Source organism: Palaemon carinicauda, chromosome 3 (assembly GCF_036898095.1).
Source record: "Palaemon carinicauda isolate YSFRI2023 chromosome 3, ASM3689809v2, whole genome shotgun sequence".
In the NCBI taxonomy this organism is placed as follows: domain Eukaryota; kingdom Metazoa; phylum Arthropoda; class Malacostraca; order Decapoda; family Palaemonidae; genus Palaemon; species Palaemon carinicauda.
This window is the reverse complement of record NC_090727.1, coordinates 114,638,571-114,656,133: the sequence shown is the minus strand read 5'-3', so window position 1 is coordinate 114,656,133 and position 17,563 is coordinate 114,638,571. Positions and strand designations below refer to the sequence as shown.

General features: G+C 44.5%; 1 long non-coding RNA gene across 1 annotated transcript; it reads left to right on the top strand.

Annotated features, from left to right (window-relative positions):
* Nucleotides 1-849: 849 nt before the first annotated feature.
* LOC137637802 (uncharacterized) lies at nucleotides 850-16,539 on the top strand. The gene is made up of 3 exons (XR_011043812.1): nucleotides 850-1,003; nucleotides 3,721-3,826; nucleotides 16,102-16,539. It is a non-coding gene; the product is annotated as an uncharacterized lncRNA (long non-coding RNA).
* Nucleotides 16,540-17,563: the final 1,024 nt, after the last annotated feature.

Sequence of the window (17,563 nt, the reverse complement as noted above, 5' to 3'; positions counted from 1 at the left end):
TTTAAAGTGTGATTGACTACTTAAATAATTAAATGAAGTCAGCTTTTTAAGAGTTCGGCGGTATTGTCTACTATAATTGTTAGATACTATGAGCCAGAGGTCATTGTTTGTGTACTTTACCTCAGCGGAGAGTAAAGTATTAGATATAGATTTATTCCAAATCAGCCTCTTTAAGGTTATAGTTTACTAATACGAAATAGACATTAGACAGTGTTTACTATAAATGACAACACAAAATATTATGAGAAAACAGTAGACTTTGATTTCTAAAGCTATGAAACGTTACAATTTTTACTCGTGTAGTGCTATAGTCTGTACCATGGTCTTCCACTGTCTTGAGGTAGAGTTCTCTTGCTTGGGGGTACACTCGGACACGATATTCTATTTTATTCTCTTCCTCATGTTTTTTTTTTAAGTTTTTAAAGTTTCAATATGAAAGATGTAATTGAATGTTGTTACTGTTCTTAAAGTAATTTATTTCAATGGTTCATTTCTTCTCATGAGACTTATTTATTTCCTTTCCTCACTGGGCTATTTTCCCCGTTGGAGCCCTTGAGCTTATAGCACCCTGCTTTTCCAACTAGGGTTGTAGCTTAGCTAGTAGTAGTAATAATAATGCTAATAATATCAGGGACCTATTTTCATATAAGTATTTATATCCCTCCCAGTTTTCATATGTATAAATTATATATACATACTACCAGTGTAGTGTTTTGTACATGTGTTTAAGTGGAAAGGAAGAAATTATAAAGTAACTGATTTTATATGTAAATGAAACGGCAAAATGCATATAAGACGTTAAAAATCACTTTTAGAATACGCATCACCAAGTTAGGTTAAATGGGAGAGCTGTTATATAGATCAATCGCTACTATTACTACGAGAGGTGAACGGGAACAAAAGAAAAAAGTTGGAAATTTTCTTTTACCAAGGATTATCCTTACTGTTTTTTCTACTAGTAGTACCGAGAGTAGGTTAGTACGCTTCAGCATTACTCGAATAGGTTAGTACACTTCAATTCTTCAAGGCAACATAAATTTTGTCCATAATCCTGCAAATGGTACGATCGCTAAAATTAAATTGTCTGAAATCTTTGCCCAATCTAATGACTCGATGAACTGTCAACTTTCCTTGTGCATTGGGTATACTATGCTCATTGGTATCTCGATAACCTCACTAATTAGGACAGCAGAAATTCATTATCTAGAACATGTTGGCCTACTAGAACAAGCACTGCTATTTTAGTCTCTACTAAACTGTTGATAACGGGATGGTAAGGCAGACTAGCTAAGGCTAGTTCTGTTGTAGCCAAAATTAGGCCATGAGTAATCTTGAGTATACCTATCCATATGGCACTGTTGTATAAAAGGACAGGCAACATTAATTATAAGACGTCACAGTGACTTGAAAGATATAAGGTTTTGACAGATGTCATCATTAAAGTCGTTCAAAGCGCCTTAAAATTCACCAGGAATTCCTTGTATTTTCTTCAAAATGATGATTGGATGCTAATGCAATTTCATCTTAACCCTCGGTAGGCAAAGACTTGGCCTCTTAGGTTAGGTTCGGTGGGGAACCTTAGGTTAGGTTTTATCAATGAATTCGTTTCCTTTGTGAAGTCTAGTTTTTCAGGTTCGTCTTCGTATGCTTCAGGAATCTATATATCTTGGAAAATATGGGTTTCTAACATTTATTGACATCAAAATATTTCAAAGTACTTAAAAATACATCAGGAATACCTCTGATTTGCTCTGAATGGAGCATTGGTTACTTGTGCAATTTTACCGAATTTAGATTTAAGTTTGTTTGTAAACCAGACTAGATATTAACCCTCCCTTACGGCTATTTGTCCAGGCAATAACTAGTGGTGCACCATCAGTAGTGTACATTGAAACTTTACATTACCCCCTTAACCTAACCTAGGATGCAGTGTTCTTACTCGTCAGGGGGCTTCCCCTCCCTCCCCCCCCCCCCCCCCCCCCCCGCCCCGCTTCATAATCTGACCTAAGACACTGTATTCCTACTCATTGAATTTTGTGTCGTAGATTAATTTTTACTGCTTTTTGCCAAAATTTATCGTGGTGTCATGAGTCCGAAGTTATCCCGAGCCATAAAAAAGTAGAAAACACCAATTGCTCATGAACATCTAGTGTAAATGTAGTCAGGAAAATTAAACACATCCTTTTTATATATATATATATATATATATATATATATATATATATATATATATATATATATATATATGTGAATATATATATATATATATATATATATATATATATATATATATATATATATATGTGAATATATATATATATATATATATATATATATATATATATATATATATATATATATATATATATATACTGTATATGTATGTATTTATGTATGGATTTATATATATATGTATATATATATATATATATATATATATATATATATATATATATATATATATATATATATATATATATATATATATATATATATATATATATTTATGTATGGATTTATATATATATATATATATATATATATATATATATATATATATATATATATATATATATATATATATATATATATATGTGTGTGTGTGTGTGTGTGTGTGTATGTATACACACTCATTAATACTTACACCAGCCAGATGGATGATGAAACATGCATTCATAACCTCTTGACACTGTTGTTTCAGAAGTATTTTCTTATGTGGATCTTTTGTTGCAAACTAACAGTTTCCCCTTAAAAATATTTTTGATGACCCTTTCTCCTCTGATTAGCACTAGGCCACCATACAATTATTTTGTAAATGACCAATCAGTGCCGCCTTCTTTATCAAATGACTTTTTCTTTATGCCAATCACTTACACAATCTTTTTCATTTATTCATATACAGTTCTTTCGTGCTCATGTTTTAGTAGGATGTTTCAGTGCCTGAGTTGCAAATATTCCTATTATACAGTCATATTCCTATAATACAGTCATTTCCATTTGTTTTAAAAATGATGAGTGTTGATAAATTGTTGTATAGTCTTAAATTGTATAAATTGCCTGAACTGTACTAGTTACTGTATGTTAAGGGAAGAAAATCACATTTGGAGGGGCCACAAAAAGTTTCGTATTTCCTTGACCAAGAAATGCCGCTGTTTTTCCTACTGTTTCTAACTACAAAGACTGTTTAAAAAAAAAAAATAAGCCTTGGAAAATACTGTAGTCCCTTCATTATCCATTTTCTCGACTAAATCCAATTCAGTCAGATTGTAGTGGATAACCTTGGATTCACACCTCCAAACAGTGAGATAAGATAACTTGGGATAACTTGAATTAAAGAAAGGACATGCCATGCTAGAGATGAAGCCCCAGAAAGGAATGGATACAATGTCTTTAGATTGGTTAGGTGCGGATCTGAAGCTAGTTTATATTCCTGTGTTTGTTTCCTTGGTGAAATATAGTTTTTTAGGCATGAAAGTACAGTATGTCTGGAATTTTAAATCACGGCCAGGCCCTTATCCTAAGGGAAAATGGGAATTTAAAAAAAAATTATTTGTAGGTGAAAATGGTTTGTTTGTAACAAATATTACGTTTGAGAAGTGACTGGCGAAGAAAAGTGTTGAGAGGAAATGAATGCATGCATTGTCGTATATGCAGGAGAGATAGTGATAATATTTATCGTATTTTAACACTTGGTATGTTTAACAAATGCTGTGTTTTCAGAATGTGAAAGCAAACAAATCGAATAATCTATCAATGGCCGCAATCACACTTGCTGTACATTCCTCGACAGAAGAGCAGTTGTCAAGGTTACAAAAAAAAGTTCATGGTAAGTACTGTATGCCATTTATTTTTCAATTTCTACAACACTCGCTTTCAGTCATGCAACATTAATCAATGGTTTATCTAACTTATTTGCCTTCACTTTCTGAAAACGTGTAGAAAGAGGCTAGTATAAAGTTGTGCATGTTTGTTCACACTGGCTGCACATGTGGATTACTGTACTGTAGTTATGACAGCCTACAATTAGGTAGATTCGGCATCAATGACCTTTGATATCAGGTTGCCAGAAGACTCCAAATCAATCAAACCTACAATTTAGTGTATAGCTTTACTCATGCACCGTTCAGTCACCAAGATGGTTGGTTCATAAAAACACAGCATACTATGTTAGGGGAACCTTAGATCTTTTATTATTACTAGTTTCTTCCTATTCAAATATGATCCCTTATCCTTTTAAATAGAAGTAAGTCAGCTTTTGCTGACATGACCAGGAAAAAAAGAACGCATCCTGTGTAGGAGAATAGCAGGAGTGTAAGGGAGAAAGGGTTGTTAGTGTGTTCTCTGGTATGGTCCAAATCGCCATTCTTGTCCCACCCATGGCCTCGACCGGATCGCCACTTCCCACAACCCAAGCCGACCTTTGAATAGTGTTCTGTGCTTTCTCTTGATGTGTTTGTGCAGTTCTGTATTTTGTGTTCTTCATGGAGCAGTCCTGCAAGATACGTAAGAGCCCTGGCTGTTACGATTAATGTTGCGACCTTTTTATGAGTTACCATGAGGTTGACCCCCACTCAACCTGTGCTCCTTGCATAGGCCAACATTGTTCCTTCTTTGCCATGTGTCTGAGACCAATAGGCAAGGTACAATACAAGAAAAAAGTAGTACAGTAGTCAGAAAGGGATCAGTTGCCTTCCAAGATTACACATTTCTTCAGGCCTTAAGGGTACCTAAAGCTGGTGTCGTCTTTTATTCATCTGCCGTGAATGTCACCGAGGTGGCAGGAGTTTGTATTTCATTCCAAGTGATTTGAAGAAGTTCCAAGTGCTGGAAACCTATCACTGATACATCGAATCTTATGCCTGGTAGCGTCATAATCTTGTAGGTGAGATTGAGCTATATGGGGGCCAGTGAGGAGCAACTTGTTATGGAAAGGGTCTCAACCTTTGTAACGAAGGGAGGAGTTGTACAGTATTTGGCAGGCTGCCCGGCTTGGCATTCCTTTGCTGTGAGCAGTATCTGTCATAGTGGCCCACTTGGCTACAGAGTCTTGGCTCTTTGAGGTTGCGTGCCAGTGACCCTTTCCAGCCCATTTCCACATATGCTGTCGGCATCTGGACACTTTTCTAGAGAGCCGTGCTTCTTTGTGCAGGAAAGGCAGCATAAAGTATCCCTGCTAGGGTTTGGATGAGAAGTAACACCTTTGCTGCCATGTCCTTTGGTTTTTTGTAGGCAGAGACAGGTCACAAATTAGAAGGAGGAGCGTGTATGCCGGTGGTGGCTGTCCTAGAGGCTAGAGGCCTCATAGGAGCAACATTAGTAGACCATAGTTACCACTGAAGGTGAAGCATCCTGGGCAACAAGTTTCGGCATGAGTTTCTCTTCCCTGACTCCCATGATGATGATGATCATAGCTAAGTCTTTTCACAAGCAGCATACTGACTAGGACAGACGTCATTTTTCTCTGCTACATGTTTCAGTCAGACTTAAAAATTACTGAAGCTTTCCCCCTTCCCTCTTGTTTTCAGGTATGCAGGTCTCTGCGTTGTAAAGCTTCATTTCACAGGTTCTTCATGCATTCCTGGAGAACATTCAAGATTCCCCTATGCTCCGACAGGGTTGCACGTAGAGCATATGTTCGAGTATCCTTTGGGTCTCCAGGCTGAGGCACATGCATAGTTGTATTAACTGCTTTCTAATAGGTAAAGTCCCTAGGTCCACCATCACACTGTAGTCATCCCAGAACCTACACCATTCCGTTCATACCTGATATGTGGCGTCAGGATGCAAGGGTGGTGGGGTCTGGGTGATGCCTTCTGTCGGGGTGGTGGCTGTGGGCTATGAGACTGAGGATTGTGTGGGAAGTTATTGAGAGTCCAGTGGTGTTGCTTACTGGTGGACATGGTTGACCATAGTTAGCTGTAACAGGGTGGTGAACTGCTGAGCTCTTTCCTCTCTTAAGGTGTTCTCTTGGCAGCATAGGTCCTCTTTATGATGACATTGATCCTCCTCTCTGATGCACACCCAATTTGTCCTATTGAAATTCCTCCAGGTATTTGATGAGGAGGCTCAGCTCCCCACCTGAAGCTGTAGAAGGCAGTATAGTCAGGTGTTTGAAAGTAAAGGCGGGGTTTCCAGTGCTGTAAATCTTGGTGGTGTTCGAAGGTCTGTTGGTGAGACTGAGTGTGAAGGCAACTGGCAGTCATCAGTGTCCTGGTCATGCTGTATATCTCTAGACTTCTCTTGATGTTATGTAGAAGCCATTATGAATTGCTTTATGCTGTGTCATCCACAGTTTAAAAGAAGAGAAGAAAAGATGTGAGAGAATTTCTACAGTGTTTTCTTTAAAATGTAAATCAACAGTGGCAAATGGCATTCATGGGTATGCATAGGAGGGCTCCTGGATGGGGTGGGAGGTGTGATGACTGACCGTTGACACGTAATGAGATGGGCACCTGGCAGTGTGTTTCTGGTGATGAGAGAGAATGCGCTCACTTTGAATTCTGGAGCTGGGTGGGGTGAGGCTAAAGAAGGGCATATCACACGTGAAATAATGTCCACTAAAATCAAATCACTCGCACCACACTGCACTGGCACTGCAAACAAAGCACAAACACTGTAAGATCCACATGCGGTCGAGGGGTAATGGCAGCTCAATTCAAATGCTGGATTTTGGTACTCCCTTAAAATGCTTAGGGTTGTTGTGGCCTGATTGGTAACGTCTCTGTCTGGTGTTTGCCAGACGGGGGTTCGAGTCCCGCTCAGACTCGTTAGTGCCATTATTGTCTGAGATTTTATGGCACCTGTCTCTATGGGGATCAGGTGCTTCTTCCGGGAGATAGGTGGTAGCCTTTTACTATGTGACATCTGTGATATAGGTCGCCTAGATCTAGGTTGCCCCACCTCAGATCCCCCAGGGCTTTTCCAACCTCCCTCACGCTTTGACCTGGGAAGTAAAGGAATGACAACAGGTTACAGTACATTCAACATACATGGTGCAACTCTTTCTTCAGGCCTGGTGGCTTGTGACTTGCTTTTTCATGATCTAGTGGTCTATCTAATTATTTATATGTTCCGTAACTGAAATACAAACCATGCTATTTAATATGGGTAATTACTTTTGTCATAGCTGAAATGACGAGCCATTAGAATTTTAACGAGGGTTTACTACCCCACCGCTAGTTAACGGGGGTAGGGAGGGTAGCTTGCTAACCTCCCCCCCCCCCCCCCCTCACACACACCTTTGCTTGAGCTCACTTTGCTCTCGGCTCGGGTGGTAGTCGGACGTGTCCGCTGTCACCCTTGCCTTCTTTGACAGCCATTGTTAATGCTTTTTGCTTTTCCTTTGACAGGTGTGCGTGAAGTTGCCCTATGTCCTTATTGTAGGGGCCAGCGGTGTGATAGAAATAAAGTGTGTGGTGAGTGTAGGGAGTGGTCTACTTTCCAGTGGGAGAGGTTTTCTCGGCGCTGGAAGAAGAAGTCCAGACGGGATATTTCTCCTTCGAAGGTTTCTTTGAAAGGAGAAAATCCCAACGGCTCTTCTTCCCTTGCCCAAACCTCCTCCGAAGCTCCCACTCGATCGGTTTCTTCCGAGAAACTGTCGAGTGGTAGCGTAGGCCATAGTTCTGTTGACCGATCTCGGGGTTTGGGAGAGGGAGTTGCCTCCCATAGCGAGGCAACTCCTCCTCCTCCCCCGGGGGAGGATTTAAATATGCCTGTGTCTAATAATGATTTGTTTCAGCTTTGGGCTTCCTTGGGGCTTGAGGGTTCGTCCTCCAAGGAAGCCTTGTTTGACATGATCAGGTTGCAGGCAGCTGTCAAACAATCGCCGACTTTAGCAGAGGTTGATCCTCTGTCTATCGTCGACGTTGTCGTGGCACAGGCTTCCGATGAGTTATATCAAACCTCTGCTCGTGATGATCCTGATGTAGCTGAAGGCTTAGTTCCCCCCTCTGAACATCCTTCGAGGGAGGAACCAAGTCCAACGGTCTCTTCTGCCGGTGATTCTCCCCCTCGGGGGAGTTCACTCACAGAGACTCCTCTTCAGAGGACTGCTGATGGTCAGTCCGCTGACCCCACGGCCCCCAGAGGGCATATAAGGTGTAAAGCCCGCCTTCCTCTTCGCCATAGAGGCCTTCCTTCACCTTACAAAGGTGTTAGGAGCCGCCTCTTCGGTTCTTCGTCACCGCAGTCCGCCGCAGAGGAACCACGCCGTCGTTCTCCGACTCTACCAGCTACGACCCTGGACCTCTCTACAGATCGTTCGCGATCTCCTTCGGTGGAAGGGCGTCCTTACAAAGGACACGCCGACCTTCCACCCGCCAAACCTGCTGACCTGCCGTCGCCGTTCCTGGCTGCTGACGCGCTGTGGGCGCCAACACATCCCGTTGTAAACCGGGCAACGGTCCCTTCGGGGCATCAAGGGCGTACACACAAGTTAGTGCATACGTCCCTTACGCGCCAGGTCTCCCCTGCGCGCCAACGATCTCCTGCGCGCCAATGATCTCCTGCGCGCCAGAGCTCGTCGACAGAAGTTGCTCCTGTTAAAGCGCGCTAGCGCTCACCTGCGCGCCCTCATCCTGCTGCGCGCCATGCGCGCCTTCGTTCTCCTGCGTGCCAGCGCTCACCTACACACCAGCGCTCGCCTGCGCGCCAACGATCTCCTGCTCGCCCACGGTCTTCTGATCTGGGCGCAGTGGGGAAGTTAATCTCTTCCCCTGCTAGCCAGCGCTCACCAACGCGCCATCGGTCCCCGCCTGCGCGCCATGCTTCACCAGCGCGCCTCGCGCCCAGTCTCCAACGCGCGCCCACGAGGTTGCGCGCCCACGCCCATCACCACAGCCAGATGTGCGCTTTCATGCACGCCCGCGCGATAGGGATATGTCTCCTGCGCGTGCGCGCCCAACGTTATCGCCCGCACGGGCTCTTCGGCCGGACCCTGCGCGCCCGCGCGCGAACGCTTATTCATCCTCCAGCGCGCCCTCTGCCTTCTCCAGCCCACGCACCATCGCTCACCCGTGCGCGCCCTCGACATCGCCCGCGTGTGCAACCCAGGGCAATTCCCATCGCGCGAGCGCCAGCACGCTCCCCAGCGCGATCCCACGCGCGAGGCTGCAGGACAACACGGGGCCAGGTCATCATCGTCGTGTTCCCCCCCCCCCCCCCCCCGCAACCGCAGAACAGCCGGTGAGAGGGAGGATTCCGGATAGGTCCAGGGACTTTTCTCCTTCATCTTTTCAGGCAAACCCCCCTTTGGTAACTCCTTCTAGTGATCGAACAATCCCCTTCCCTCCAGAGGGAGTTGGAGTCAGCAGCCGTGGTTTGGGTCCCTGGTCATAGCGGTCATGCTGGCTTTTAAGCCTGTTCTCTCTGAGCTGGGCCACAAATCATTGGCAGCTTCTACTCCCCTGAAGAGGAAGACAGGAGTGTCTAACGTGGTAACTTCTCCTAGGGCGAAGCTGACTCCTCGGAAGTCCTTGAGTAAGGCCTCCTCACCCCCCAAGACTTTCACTCCCTCCCCTTTGGACGAAGATTTCCCGTCCTCGGGAGTCACACGAGGTGAGGTGTTCCCCCATCGCACCAATGAGGGAAACCCCACCTCGCGCTGGAAAGTCTTCTCGGGTAGGGGTGGAGAAGAGCCTCCCACTATCGCTGTTGGAGTCCTGCATCCCTCCCAGGAGGGAGTCGAAGGACTCCAAGACTTTGCCAAAGTCATCTTCAAGGATTAGACCGAAGCCAGCCAAGCACTCGGAGAATGTCCACGAGTCCCCCCAAGAAGAGCCTTTGGGGACAGGAGACTTCGCTGCTAGCTCCTCAGGAGTCAGAGCATGCGTTCTGGCAGGTTCTGACCCTTATGAGGAATTTCAATGGGTTTGCAGATCGAGAGATTCCCCCTCGTGAGGCAAGACACGGTCTTGGACCGAGTCCTTGGGACTCAAAAACTCTCAAAGGCCAGTGCGGCTTTGCCCTGGTCTCTGGGTGCCAGAGACAAGGTCGAAGCCCAGCTCTCCGAGCTTGCCTCCTCCAGCCGATCCAGCGCCGGCAACAAACTCCTCCCACCTCCTCGTGTCCATCAGAGGAGGTACTTTGACATCGTGGAGGAGACTTGTTTAGCTCTTCCCCTACACCACTCTTTGGAAGAGCTTACCAGGGGAGTCCCTCTAGAGAGACTCTCCACTAGAGAGACTCTCCAACCGGCAGGTCTTGTTCTCGGCAACGGAGATCCTTAGCCAGGAGAAGGTAGCAAAGTGTGCCATGCAGGCAACTTCGTGGCTGGACATCTGGCTAGGGTCCCTGGGCATTCTGTTACGTTCAGAGAACTTGTCCAAAGAAAGTACCAGGAAGGACATGGAGACCTTTTTACTCTCGGGCACTCATACGATCGAGTTTCTAGCCCACCAAGTCTCGAACTTGTGGGCTAATACCATCTTGAAACGTCGAGATGCGGTGTCTGAGAGATTCCATCAAAAGGTCCCCAGTACCGAGATCAGCAGGCTCAGACATTCTTCCATTATGGGGAAGAACTTGTTCAAGCCTAAGGACGTGGAGCAGGCGGCTGAGAGGTAGAGGAAGTCCAACCAGGACTCTCTCCTACATAGGGCTCTAACATCGAAGCCCTATAAACCTCCAGCAACCCAGCAACCACGTCCTACCAAGACCACGAAACCGGCAGCTACAGCGAAGACGACGGTGTCTAGGCCCTTTCCGGTCAAGGATAAGAAAGGCAAAAAGTCTTCCAGGGGAGGAAAGAATCCTAGAGGCAGCGGCCGAGGCCGCAAACGCTAGGATTGGCAGTCCCCCTGCATGTCCATCAGTGGGGGGATGCCTACAAAGTTGCGCGAACAGGTGGCGACAACTCGGGGCCGATTCCTGGACGATTTCCGTAATCAGTCAAGGATATCGCGTCCCGTTCACAACATCTCTACCTCCCCTGACAGCGAATCCAGTGTTGTTGAGCTCCCTTGCTATGGTATCGGCAAGGGGGCAAGCCTTTCGGGCAGAAGTCCAAACCATGTTGAAGAAGGGCACTCTCCAAGAGGTCGTCGACGGGTCCTCGGGCTTCTTCAGTCGACTCTTTCTTGTAAAGAAGGCGTCTGGAGGCTGGAGACCAGTCATCGACCTCTCAGCTCTGAACAGGTTTGTCAAGCAAACTCCGTTCACCATGGAGACCGCAGACATGGTCAGACTTGCAGTGAGACCGCAAGACTTCATGTGTACACTGGATCTGAAGGACGCGTACTTCCAGATCCCAGTCCATCCGTCTTCAAGAAAATACTTAAGATTCAGCCTAGACAACAAGGTGTACCAGTTCAAGGTGCTGTGTTTCGGTCTCTCCACAGCACCACAGGTTTTCACCAGAGTGTTCACCCTAATATCGTCGTGGGCTCACAGGATTGGCATCCGTCTCCTCCGTTATCTGGACGACTGGCTGATCCTAACAGACTCGGAGTCAGTCCTTCTTCGACACCGAGACAAACTTCTGGGACTTTGCCAAGACCTGGGGATCATGGTAAATCTCGAGAAGTCCTCTCTGCTTCCCACTCAAAGACTGGTATATCTAGGCATGATCATAGACACCAATCTCCACAAAGCCTTCCCATCAGACGACAGGATAGCAAGGCTGAGGAGGTTCGCAAGTCCTTTCCTCAGACGAGAAGAGCTTCCAGTCCAATCGTGGTTACGTCTCCTCGGTCACCTCTCATCCTTGGCCCGTCTAGTTCCCAACGGTCACCTCAGGATGAGATCCCTCTAATGGCGACTCAAGTCCCGGTGGAATCAGGGTCACGATTCCCGGGACGTCATGATCCCTATGGGTCCTGCGGAACAGACGGACCTTCAGTGGTGGGTGACAGACGAGAACCTACGAAGGGGAGTGGATCTTCTCGTCCTCCCCCCAGATTTGATGCTGTTTTCGGACGCCTCAAAGATAGGGTGGGGGGCCCATGTTCTGCAACACAGGACCTGTGGTCAGAATCAGAAAAGTGCCTCCATATAAATCTGCTAGAAATGAAGGCCGTATTCCTGGCCCTTCAACAGTTCCAACAATACCTGGCGGGCCACTCTGTGGTGTGATGAGCAACAACACCACAGTAGTGGCTTACATCAACAAGCAAGGAGGTACCTTTTCAAAGCAGCTATCCCATCTCGCTGTAGAGATACTGAGATGGACCGAAGACCACTCGATTCCACTATCGGCTCGCTTCATTCCAGGCAAGAGGAATGTGCTCGCCGACAGTCTGAGCAGAGCGTCTCAGATAGTGAGTACCGAGTGGTCTTTGGATCATTTAGTAGCCAACAAAGTCCTGACTTTGTGGGGTTCCCCGACTGTGGATCTGTGCGCTACAGCGCTTAACTTCAAGCTTCCGCTGTACTGTTCCCCAGTCCCGGATCCCAAGGCGCTCTGGCGAGATGCCTTCCAACAACGGTGGGACGACATCAACGTATACGCCTTTCCCCCGTTCTGTCTGATGAGGAGGGTGCTCAACAAGACCAGAATATCGGTCAATCTTTCGATGACCCTTATAGCTCCGCTATGGCATCACGCGGAATGGTTTCCGGACCTTCTGCAACTCCTAACGGAACTTCCGAGAGAACTCCCTCCACGACACGAGCTACTCAAATAACCACACGCCGACATCTTCCACAAAGCCGTAGCTTCGCTACGACTTCACGCCTGGAGACTATCCAGCATCTCGCTGAGAGAGGATTTTCGCAACAAGTTGCGAACAGGATGTCTGGACTCCTGCGAAGGTCATCCGCATCTGTCTACCAGGCAAAGTGGGGAGTCTTCTGTGGTTGGTGTCGTGGAAGGGGTATCTCTCCACTCGATGCCACTATTCCAGCAATAGCGGAATTCTTCGTGCATTTGCGGGAAGAAATGCGCCTTTCAGTCTCGGCGGTGAAAGGCCATCGCTCAGCCTTAAGTCTAGTCTTCAGGCTCAAAGGAGTGGACATTTCTTCCTCGCTGAAACTTTCCCTACTCATACGAAGTTATGAACTTACCTGCCCTCAGTCGGAAGTGAGACCTCCTCCATGGAGCGTGGTTCGAGTTCTCAGGTCTCTTAAGAGACCTCCTTACGAACCATTATGCCAAGCTTCAGATCGCCACCTAACTTGGAAGACGGTGTTCCTACTAGCTTTGGCCTCGGCCAAGCAAGTCAGCGAACTTCATGGTCTCTCATATGACATCGCCCATTCAAGGGGATGGGGGGAGGTAACGTTCAGATCCGTCCCTGAGTTTATTGCTAAGACTCAGAATCCGGGGGTAGCGGACCCTCGGTTCGACTCCATCCAGATTTCGAGTCTTCGTTCTGTAACAAATGACCCAGACCATCTCCTACTGTGTCCAGTAAGGAGTCTGAGGCTATATCTCAAAAGAACGGCTGCAGTTCGTCCCCAACTGCAGGCATTGTTTGTGAGCACTGGGAGGACTAAGAGGAGGGTTACCAAGAATACCATCTCGGCACGGATTCGTAGGGTGATCCATCTGTTCCTGAATCCTGACCCTCCTCCGTCACGTCGCCCTAGAGCACATGATGTCAGGGTCGTAGCTACGTCCCTGGCCTTTAAGAAAAACTTTTCAGTGACGCAGGTTCTACAAGCGGGGGTGTGGAAGTATCAGACGACCTCCACAGCCCACTACCTGCAAGACGTGACCCACAGGAGGCTCGATACGTTTTCTATCGGCCCTGTGGTCACTGCACAACAGCTGGTTTAAAACCTCAGGCTCCTTAATGGACAAATAGCAGAAGGTTGAGGGCTTTGTTACCCGGTCTTAGTCTGCATGAATGAAAAGGTATGTCTGGCCCTTATTCTTTTCTTCATCCTCCCCTCTCTTGGGGAAAGCAGCTTCCTGGCTTCTCTGCACAGCTGACCTCAAACCACTGCAGGTAAACCATGTTTCCTTGTGTTCCTAGTATTAAGCTAATACTGTCATGTTCCCATACCCTGTCGAGGTGGTATTGGGAGAGTCCTAGCCCTAAAATTTCCTTCTAAAGGACTACAGGTCAACTTTCTAGGACGAGTCACACTTCATACCTTCACACACAGCTTACGTAGGCCGCAGCGCTTGCGTAGCAAGGTTCTAGTGAGGTACAGGGACTCCTTATTGTTGAGTGCTGACACACTCAGATACTGAGTCCCCGGGCAAAGCCAAAAGCCAGTACTGGCTGGGACTTGCCACCCTTCCTAAGGGGTGAGTCACCCATATTAAATAGCGTGGTTTGTATTTCAGTTACGGAACAAATTACAAATTCGTAGGTAATTTGTATTCTTCCTAACTATACAAACCTTAGCTATTTAATCAAACTTGTCCGCCAGCCCTATCCCCCGTGAAGTCCTACCTCTAAGCAAAGTGAGCTCAAGCACAGGTGTGTGTGAGGCAGGGGGTAGCAAGCTACCCTCCCTACCCACCGCTAACTAGCGGTGGGGTAGTAAACCCTCGTTAAAATTCTAATGGCTCGTCATTTCAGCTACGCCAGAAGTAATTACCCACATTAAATAGCTAAGGTTTGTATAGTTAGGAAAAATACAAATTACCTACGAATTTGTCATGTTAATCCCCTTAACTTATGACAAGGGCATGAGCAATTATATTGACATGTGAAGCACCATACAGACCTAACCAGCTAAAATAGGCCAAACAGATAAACAAGAATTTGTAGTTTCCTATGAAATTTAATATTTCCTCTCTGGGCTATTTACCCTGTTGGACCCCTTGGGCTTATAGGCTCCTGCTTTTCCAGCTAGGATTGTACCTTAGCTATTTCCAATTAGGATTGTAGCTTAACTAGTAGTAGTAGTGATAATAATAATAATAATAATAATAATAATAATAATGATAATGATAATAATAATAATAATTCCATGTCCCTCACGTTCCCCTTTGTTTTTTTTCTTCTGACTTGCTGACTGTACCAACTCAAGGGACTTCTCTGCCAGCTCAGTGTTATGGCCTATGTCCTTCAAGAGATTCCAAGATGTAATAAAGTTGACAGTCACTCTCTGTGCCAGTGCCCTGATCTTCCTAATTATCTTATTAAAGGCATTATAAGGAGTAAATTCCTTCAAGTCATTTACACACTCGCAAAGAAAAAAAAATATAAAAAAATTAGGCAGATATTTACTGCCTGTGGCTATGCATTAGTGATAAATATATAACAATTAGAAAAAATTACTTTTGTTATTGCTTGTTATGATGTATGGAAAACAAAAAATAAAATAGGAATTCATTATCTTTAAAAAGCATCTTACATATAAATGTCTGTAAAAATTGTTTTATATAACTGTGGGGAAGCTCATATGCATTAGAGATATGAGCTGACTGGAAATAGTTTTAAAGAATTTCAATGGGTATTGTTTAAAATGCAAGGGAAATCAATTGGTAAAATGAAAATCTATTACTTTTTAAAAGAGGTTATTTATAAAAGAGCATTGACAGTTATATAACAAGAAAAAATAGGTTGAGAAGACCATCACTGTTTTATAAATTTATTTGAAGTCCTTGTGTTGAATAGTTTTTGCCTTTTCTATCAAGGTGGTATTCTGTAGTTGGTGTTTTATCATTGTGAATAGTGTGTGGTCTGAGCATTTTATAAAGAGGTACAGTAATACATACTTAGGGGTTGTCATTCACTGCCATCCCTGTTACTTAACCCAGTGAATGTTAAGGGCCAGAAGTCTACTATTTAGCCTGTGTGGTATATAATTTAAGATAACAGTAACTGATGAAAATTAATTACAAGTTGAATATATTTCCATAGCAGGATTTTGGTTATAGCAACTTTTATGATAAACGTCTGAAAGTACAGTAGTTTCATAGAGGGCTAGCTTTTTTTTTTTTTTCAAAAGTGACCAGGTCAAAGGTAATGCTAGCTTATCTAAATTGGTAGCTTGCTTAGGTTAAATTTGGTTATATTAAAAGATTAAGAACTATTATGTAAATTTTTGTGTGTGAGATGATGTTAATGGTACAAATGATTGACCTTACCAGGAAAGGTAAGGCTGCTGGTACATTAGCTGTCAGTTCATGTTTATTTTTCACTGTTAAAATAAAATAATTTAGAGTTTTGTATACTGTATTTACTGTTTCATTTACTTTTCCAGGACAATGCTGTATTCAACAAGACATTAAGAGGAATGCTGTTGCTTGAAGCCATTGTGTGATGCAGTTAATTAATTTTTATGATGGTGTAAAATCACAGACAAATGATTAACAAGCATTAAATGAATCACCGACAGTGTGTGTGTGGAAGGAGGTTTAGCCCAGTGGTGTAGGCTTATTTTATTGGGTGGCAAGTTTTACAGTATTTTGAAAGAATTATGTTTTGGTCAAGTTTCATTCGCCCACATATTTCTTTGGTGTTAAAGTTTTTAAAATACAAATCATTTCACTACAAAGGGATGTAGATATTGCAAATATGAATTGCTGGTACTTTATAAAGATAAGAATCTTCGCACAAAATATTCCTGAGAAGATACATGAGGCATCGTGCACATGTTGAAGAGGATACAGTATTCGGTACCGGGGTACTGTCTCTACAATGTTCTTCAAATTGTGGGAGTTGACGCTGTGGCTAGGTGTCACCATCCTAGAGGTAAGGAATATTAGGTTTACTATTTTTGTTAGTTCAAGGGAAACTTAATGTTGCTAAAGAAATATTTCGTTTCTGTTAGGTTATGCAAATGAAATTCTGTGTTTTAAATATTTAACTTAGCCGGTGAATATATATAGGTGCAACTCTGTTGCTCGACAGACAAAAAAAACAGTAAAACTCGCCAGCGATCGCTATACAGGTTGCGGGTGTGCCCACCAGCGCCAACTGTCGGCCAGATACCATACTCGATGTAAACAAAGACTCTATTTCTTCTCTGTCGACGTGTCGACAAGACGTACTTTACTCGCTGTTGAAACCTGGAGTTTTTCCCATCATATTTGGTGAAGTACTTTATTTTGGTTATGAGCTTTCGCAGTACAGGGTTTTTCTTCAAATAAATCCTTGAACTCTTTTTTGTATCGGATTCATTGTTGATGACTTAGATCGTTTTTTGGAATTTTCCCTTGACCAATTCAAAATGGCTGACCTTTCACAAGTTCCCAAGTTTAGAAAATGCAATGCTATGGACTGTCATAGGCGTCTTCCAAAGGCTTCTCTCGACCCTCACACTGTTTGTTCCAATTGTCGGGGTAAAACCTGTCAATTGGAAGATCGGTGTGAGGAATGCGTGGGCCTTTCGGAATTCGATTTTATCGAATTTGAGAAGTATACACGCAGACTAGAGAGAGATAGGGTAAGGAGAAGTTCTTCTAGGTCGGTAGATTTTTCCTCTCCTCATACCCCTCAACCTAATCCTTCCCCTGTAGTGGTTGTTCCTAACCCCCCTCCTAGCACTCAGGAACCATCGATGGCTGACATGATGCGTGCTATCCATGCCTTGGGGGAGAGAGTTGAGTCCCTTGCAAGTGACCGCAATCAACTCATGGCGGATGTTAAGGAACTAAAGTGCCAAAGTGCCACGGGAAGTGATAAAGTGCCTAGTGTTTCTCAAAGTGTTGTGAACAGTGTTG